At 44.0% G+C, this 8,516-nt stretch overlaps 1 long non-coding RNA gene across 1 annotated transcript; it reads right to left on the bottom strand.

The window, feature by feature from the left end:
- Positions 1 to 299: 299 nt before the first annotated feature.
- On the bottom strand, positions 300 to 7,911 carry LOC134334407 (uncharacterized). The gene is made up of 3 exons (XR_010015486.1): positions 6,255 to 7,911; positions 820 to 854; positions 300 to 720 (listed from the first exon to the last, which is right to left on the bottom strand). It is a non-coding gene; the product is annotated as an uncharacterized LOC134334407 (long non-coding RNA).
- Between the last annotated feature and the right edge of the window lie 605 nt (positions 7,912 to 8,516).

An 8,516-nucleotide genomic window follows, 5' to 3' on the forward strand; every position in this document is an offset into this window, starting at 1 on the left:
TGACAAATAAAGGTGTACTGTTCTATTCTGTTATGTTAATAATGCTAATAAAAACGCCTCTGCATTTCTATATTTGGAACATGTTCGGCTTATGTTAACATGTGTTAGTGAAAAGACAAAAAAGAACATAAATATATGTGTTTTATTTCTCTATACACCTTTACTGCCCTCTAAACAGCCATATTTGTATGTTAGACTGTGTCCCTGTGCATAAACAATCTCTATAAAGACTAATGTGAAAATGATCTTGTGATGAGGATTTGTGTGAAATGGAGATTATTAGACAATTTCTATAGACATTCGTATAACTATTTTTATTCATCTGTACCAGGAGTGCCAGTAATTGAGGAGGGGGCTGTATAAGCAAGAAAAATTACAGAGAAAACCAGTCTGATTATCACAAATAAAGAACAAATACACGTGATAAGGACACGGCAGAGCTATGTACCAGCCAGATCCACCTGGGTCATTCAGGAGAACAGAAACCAGTTTCTATTTAGTTTAATAGTTTATTTCTGATTTTATGAATATGTAGATAGTTCTTATAATTATACAAGTAAGAACTAATATTTAATTCTGTGTTTGTGGTTTTATCTGGCAGTGGGTATCAGATACACAGCAGGATCTGTTGGGTCTGGTATGTTTCCAAAACCATCAGGTGAAGCTGGTGTAGATCAGATGGGTGAAATCAGACTCAGTACTGAATTGTAGTTCCACTTTCTGCAGATTTAAATAATAATAATAATCATGAATCTAATTATATAATAAAGAAAAAAAATCTAATATATAAAATTTTTTTGAGTTTTAGAGTTTTTGTACCTTTTCATTGGAGTCACCAGAGGCAGCACATTTATCTGAAATAAAAACAAATGCATTTTCAGATGGACAAAATTCAGTGGTTTAGAGATCCAACAATAAACTGGATAAATCTGATTCTAATTGTGTAAGTTCATGTCAACATGAACAATGTCTGGAGGAGAACATCTACCAACAACCCAGAGACCACCTTACTGTTCCTTGTAGTACACTTACTATTGGTGTTAACTATGGTACAACCATATACAGAAACTATATACACCATACACTTCAGTACAATATCATCACTGTTACTACCACATCAACATTTTCACTCTGTTTATACAGAACCTACAACCCCAAATCAAAAAAAGTTGGGACAGTATGGAAAATGCTAATAAAATAAAAACACAGTTTCTTACATTTACTTTGACTTTTATTTGATGTCAGACGGGATGAACCTGAGATATTTCATCTTTTATCTGCTCAACTTCATTTCATTTATTAATAAACATCCATTCCTGCATTTCAGTCCTGCAGCACATTCCAAAAAAGTTAGGACGGGGGCAATTTAGGGCTAGAAATGAGGTGAAGAAACTAAATAATGATGTGATTCCAAACAGGTGATTTTGGTACAAAAGCAGCATCCAGGAAGGGCTGAGTCTCTGATGAGTAAAGATGATCAGAGGATCCAGTTTGTCCACAAATGTGTGAGAAAATATACCAGGGTTTGTTATGGTATGGGGTGTGTTAGTACCAGGATCTTTCATGGTATGAGGGGGTGTCAGTACCAGGATCTTTCATGGTATGAGGGGGTGTCAGTACCAGGATCTGTCATGGTATGGGGGTGTGTCAGTACCAGGATCTGTCATGGTATGAGGGTGTGTCAGTACCAGGGTGTGTCATGGTATGGGGGTGTGTCAGTACCAGGGTCTGTCATGGTATGGGGTGTGTCAGTACCAGGGTCTGTCATGGTATGGGGGTGTGTCAGTACCAGGGTGTATCATGGTATGGGGGTGTGTCAGTACCAGGGTCTGTCATGGTATGAGGGTGTGTCAGTACCAGGATCTGTCATGGTATGGGGGTGTGTCAGTACCAGGGTGTGTCATGGTATGGGGTGTGTCAGTACCAGGGTGTATCATGGTATGGGAGTGTGTCAGTACCAGGGTCTGTCATGGTATGGGAGTGTGTCAGTACCAGGGTGTGTCATGGTATGGGTGTGTGTCAGTACCAGGATCTGTCATGGTATGGGGGTGTGTCAGTACCAGGGTATGTCATGGTATGGGAGTGTGTCAGTACCAGGGTGTGTCATGGTATGGGTGTGTGTCAGTACCAGGGTCTGTCATGGTATGGAGGTGTGTCAGTACCAGGGTATGTCATGGTATGGGATTGTGTCAGTACCAGGGTGTGTCATGGTATGGGAGTGTCAGTACCAGGGTGTATCATGGTATGGGGGTGTCAGTACCAGGGTGTATCATGGTATGGGTGTGTGTCAGTACCAGGGTGTGTCATGGTATGGGAGTGTGTCAGTACCAGGGTGTGTCATGGTATGGGTGTGTGTCAGTACCAGGGTCTGTCATGGTATGGGGGTGTGTCAGTACCAGGGTCTGTCATGGTATGGGGGTGTGTCAGTACCAGGGTATGTCATGGTATGGGATTGTGTCAGTACCAGGGTGTGTCATGGTATGGGTGTGTGTCAGTACCAGGGTCTGTCATGGTATGGGGGTGTGTCAGTACCAGGGTGTGTCATGGTATGGGTGTGTGTCAGTACCAGGGTCTGTCATGGTATGGGGGTGTGTCAGTACCAGGGTATGTCATGGTATGGGATTGTGTCAGTACCAGGGTGTGTCATGGTATGGGAGTGTGTCAGTACCAGGATCTGTCATGGTATGAGGGAGTGTCAGTACCAGGGTCTGTCATGGTATGGGTGTGTGTCAGTACCAGGGTCTGTCATGGTATGAGGGTGTGTCAGTACCAGGGTCTGTCATGGTATGGGTGTGTGTCAGTACCAGGGTCTGTCATGGTATGAGGGTGTGTCAGTACCAGGGTCTGTCATGGTATGGGTGTGTGTCAGTACCAGGGTCTGTCATGGTATGAGGGTGTGTCAGTACCAGGGTCTGTCATGGTATGAGGGTGTGTCAGTACCAGGGTCTGTCATGGTATGAGGGTGTGTCAGTACCAGGGTCTGTCATGGTATGGGGTGTGTCAGTACCAGGGTCTGTCATGGTATGGGGGTGTGTCAGTACCAGGATCTGTTATGGTATGGGTGTGTGTCAGTACCAGGGTCTGTCATGGTATGAGGGTGTGTCAGTACCAGGGTCTGTCACGGTATGAGGGTGTGTCAGTACCAGGGTCTGTCATGGTATGGGGGTGTGTCAGTACCAGGATCTGTTATGGTATGGGTGTGTGTCAGTACCAGGGTCTGTCATGGTATGGGGGTGTGTCAGTACCAGGATCTGTTATGGTATGGGTGTGTGTCAGTACCAGGGTCTGTCATGGTATGGGGGTGTGTCAGTACCAGGATCTGTTATGGTATGGGGTGTGTGTCAGTACCAGGATCTGTCATGGTATGGGGGTGTGTCAGTACCAGGGTGTGTCATGGTATGGGGGTGTGTCAGTACCAGGGTCTGTCATGGTATGGGTGTGTGTCAGTACCAGGGTCTGTCATGGTATGGGGGTGTGTCAGTACCAGGGTATGTCATGGTATGGGATTGTGTCAGTACCAGGGTGTGTCATGGTATGGGAGTGTGTCAGTACCAGGATCTGTCATGGTATGAGGGAGTGTCAGTACCAGGGTCTGTCATGGTATGGGTGTGTGTCAGTACCAGGGTCTGTCATGGTATGAGGGTGTGTCAGTACCAGGGTCTGTCATGGTATGGGTGTGTGTCAGTACCAGGGTCTGTCATGGTATGAGGGTGTGTCAGTACCAGGGTCTGTCATGGTATGGGTGTGTGTCAGTACCAGGGTCTGTCATGGTATGAGGGTGTGTCAGTACCAGGGTCTGTCATGGTATGAGGGTGTGTCAGTACCAGGGTCTGTCATGGTATGAGGGTGTGTCAGTACCAGGGTCTGTCATGGTATGGGGTGTGTCAGTACCAGGGTCTGTCATGGTATGAGGGTGTGTCAGTACCAGGGTCTGTCATGGTATGGGTGTGTGTCAGTACCAGGGTCTGTCATGGTATGAGGGTGTGTCAGTACCAGGGTCTGTCATGGTATGGGTGTGTGTCAGTACCAGGATCTGTTATGGTATGGGGTGTGTGTCAGTACCAGGATCTGTCATGGTATGGGGGTGTGTCAGTACCAGGGTCTGTCATGGTATGGGTGTGTGTCAGTACCAGGGTCTGTCATGGTATGAGGGTGTGTCAGTACCAGGGTCTGTCATGGTATGGGTGTGTGTCAGTACCAGGGTCTGTCATGGTATGAGGGTGTGTCAGTACCAGGGTCTGTCATGGTATGAGGGTGTGTCAGTACCAGGGTCTGTCATGGTATGAGGGTGTGTCAGTACCAGGGTCTGTCATGGTATGGGGTGTGTCAGTACCAGGGTCTGTCATGGTATGGGGGTGTGTCAGTACCAGGATCTGTTATGGTATGGGTGTGTGTCAGTACCAGGGTCTGTCATGGTATGAGGGTGTGTCAGTACCAGGATCTGTTATGGTATGGGTGTGTGTCAGTACCAGGGTCTGTCATGGTATGGGGGTGTGTCAGTACCAGGATCTGTTATGGTATGGGTGTGTGTCAGTACCAGGGTCTGTCATGGTATGGGGGTGTGTCAGTACCAGGATCTGTTATGGTATGGGTGTGTGTCAGTACCAGGGTCTGTCATGGTATGGGGGTGTGTCAGTACCAGGATCTGTTATGGTATGGGGGTGTGTCAGTACCAGGGTGTGTCAGGGCAATCGACAGTGATCCCCTGGAAACAAACAGTCACTTCACAGCGACCGACAATGGTCCTATGGAAACAAACATATACTTCAGGGCAACCGACAGTGATCCCCTGGAAACAAACAATTACTTCACAGCGACCGACAATGGTCCTATGGAAACAAACATATACTTCAGGGCAACCGACAGTGATCCCCTGGAAACAAACAATTACTTCACAGCGACCGACAATGGTCCTATGGAAACAAACATATACTTCATTATTTGTCTCTCATACTGCATTAACCCTTCCTGCTATATAAAATTCCACTTCAAACAGTTCAAACTGATCAGAGCAGAAGGTGCATACACATTACATCTAACATTTTCTACACTTATTCTACTTCATCATCGCCGCATGCTAGAGAGTCTTCAAATTTTCTAAATCACATTTTTCCCAATACAAAATCACCAATCCACTATTTATTATTTACTCTGCCATACTTAAAATAACAACAGCTCTGCTATATCAACTTCCATCAGTCCTACAAACCCCTGACTTATATTATTTATTCATTCAGGTTTTTACCCCAACTTTTGGTCACTGGTACTAACACACCCCCTGCTTCTAACAATACAGACTCCATTTCCCACAATCCAACAGACTCTCACATGACCATCTCCTGCTCCTAGTCAGCCAATCCCTCATGCTCATCATCACCAGCGCTTTGATCCACTTTGGCTTTCTTGAATCACATTAAACTCTACTTAAATAGTTCCACTTAGTTAACTGTCTACTAGACTATTCGATACTTCTCACCAAATACAACCAATTGTTCGATTCCATATGTGAAAGTTTAGTTCATAAACATGTAAGCAGTTTTGCTTTCAGCCAGTCTAGAGGCTGTTATTAGAGCATGTAGTTCAACAGTTTAAGCCAATAAATTGAATAGGAGGGACAATGACACAAAGTATAATTTGCTAAAATTTTAACTAAGCCCACTTGTTTCCTGTCTGTTGCAGCATCTCTGGATGCAAATCCTTTCACAAACATTTCCAATTCAGGATTCCTATCAGGCCCAGAAAAAATAGATAGAGTAATACAGTCATGATGTTCACCATCTTCCCTGTAGTGTATGAGATATGAGGTTGAGTGAGAATACTATTGATTCTGTCTTTTCTCGCTCTTGACAGGGTAAAGGCTGTGGAAATCAAAAATGCAGTCACACCATGACTTGTATTGACAATAAGAGGATGACATGACCAAATGTGCTGTTTGAGCTATGGTACAAGGGTACAGCTCTCCACTCCCCCCTTTTCTGAAAAAGAACTGCATTTATAATGCCATTCTTTTCAGAAACATCCAAATAGAAAGGGTCAGAGTATTTCGGTTGTTGTAGGTCACTGGCTAAGGTCAGTTGCTGTTTTAATTCAATAAAAGCAGCCTCAAGGGGCTTGGCCCACTCTACTTAGGTTGTTAGGTTTCTTTGACCTAACCTGGTAATTTCAGCCCTCAAAGGTGCAACCAAGCCTGAGTAATTAGGGATGTAGTTCCTGGAATAACCTGTCAAGCCAAGAAAAGACAGAAGGTGACTCACGGTAGTTGGCTTCGGGTGATTCAGGATGCAACCTCTGGTGTCAGCAGTCAGGGAGTGACCCTTGCTGGAAACCCTCCATCCCAGAAATGTCACGACAGGTCGGCATATCTGCAGTTTGGCTTTGTTGACTTTGTATCCTAAGTTCGCCAGATGAGTAAGAATGGTAATAGTATCCTGTAACCAGAGCTCTTCAGAAGTACAAGCAATTAGCAAGTCATCAACATATTGAATCAACACGGTGTTACTGCTCAAAAGGTTCTGTGTCAGTAAGACAGCTAGACACAGGGCTACCAGTTTTAGTGCATTTTGGCTCTTCATGGCCAGTCTCACCTGTTCCCATCCTTATGTCAAACTCAGCCCTTGAAGTTTCTAGCTGATTTGATAACCGTCTCAAGTCCCTCTCATATCTGTCAAAGGCTTCATTTTTACTCAACTTTCCTTTCCTTTCCCACTTCACTTTTCTGCTTCTACTGTCTTTCCCTTCCTTCCATTCCACATCCAGATCCTCACCAGTAATTAATACACCTTCTCTACTGTTACTGGCCCTAATTGTAGGCCTAACAACCCTACCTTGCATTTTACCTTGTTTTCTTCCCCTACTTGCTCTCCTCCAGCTGCTACCTTCACTTCCAATATCTTCCTCCTCTTCTTCTTCTGATTTACATTTACATTTTAAGCATTTAGCAGACGCTTTTATCCAAAGCGACTTACACAATGAGCGGAACACGATAAGCAATTGAGGGTTAAGGGCCTTGCTCAGGGACCCAACAGTGGCAACTTGGTGGTGGCGGGGCTTGAACTGGCAGCCTTCTGCTTACCAGTCCAGTACCTTAACCACCAAGCTATCACTGGCCCCGATCTTCTTCTGATTTAGCATGTAAAACCCCACTTAGCACCTTTAATGTCACATGTGATGTGTGTATGTCTTTACCTTGTTCACTCTGATGCTCATTATCAGAAAACATAACACGCACCGGATTCATACCAGTCTGCGTTTGTGTGTGCTGTAAAACAGGAGCGCTGGGTGTGGTATTTGAGGTATGTGTGAGAGTGAGAGACGGGAGGGAGGTAGCCGTCTGCTCAGAAATGGCTGACACTACATATAGGGAGGGGCGCAGCCCAGCACAGCTGTGTCGGGCAGCGCCATCTGTGCTGAATTGGTTACTTCCTGTTTCTCCTCAGTGGGTGTGTGCGTGTGATTTTCAGCGGGGGCAGAATTCACGCTTAAACAAATGGCTTCTTATGTTGGACTATAATCTGTGTCAGAGCTAAATCATTTTCAGCAGATATTAAAACCCTTTTAAAAGTAAATTTTTTCAACCTTTTAGCTTTCTCCAATTCACTATCAACTACAGAGGGGAGCACATACAGTATTTCTAAAGTTTAACATCACACTACAATGGAGGCCTTAAACTTTTGGATCACGTAGACATGTGTTCCTAACTTCACAACCCCCACACTAGGGCTGGACGATATGGCCAAAACCCATTTCACGACACAACTCCCAACCTCGGTCGACACGACACAATTCCGATACCGACATGAACAATATAAATCCCAGAAAAACTGCCAAAAACACCAACATTGAAAAGCCTCACATGCAAACTTCTGAACCCTGCGACAGTCCATGAAATCACACCCTTTACAACCACACAATATTTTAGAAACAATAACGATATATTAGCTTTTACCTTTTACTTGTATTCAGCATTTGTATACAGAGAAAAACATGACATCACTCTTAAACAAACACAAGCTTTGACAATATATAATCTAATATATTAACATATGTCTTAATCAGAGGTGGAAAGAGTGCCAAAAAAAACTGTATCCAAGTAAAAGTACTATTACTCCAATGAATCCTTACTTAATTACGAGTAAAGTTACTACTCTAAAAATCTACTCAAGTAAAAAGTAGAAAGTAACATTTAAAATGTACTCACCGAGTAAACAGCAGGGGGTCTCCTCTGTGTAATGTAAACAGGAGTGGATACAAACCTCACAACAGTAGTCTTTAATTCAAATGCAATAGAAGAAACGTTGATGCAACAATTAAAACAGTTAGGGATGTGTAATGTGTCATTTCAAATGACATAAAACTTTTTCAAACTGTATAATCACTAGCGATGTGTCGTAAAATGATTCGAATCTATGAACCGGCTTTTCTAACCGAAACAAAGGAACCGACTCTTCCAAGAGTCATTATGTAAATATACGGCTCCCTAAAAGGAACCGAGACAAAAGACTCGACTCCCGGTCGCA

The sequence above is a fragment of the Trichomycterus rosablanca genome, chromosome 1, assembly GCF_030014385.1.
Source record: "Trichomycterus rosablanca isolate fTriRos1 chromosome 1, fTriRos1.hap1, whole genome shotgun sequence".
Lineage (NCBI taxonomy): Eukaryota > Metazoa > Chordata > Actinopteri > Siluriformes > Trichomycteridae > Trichomycterus > Trichomycterus rosablanca.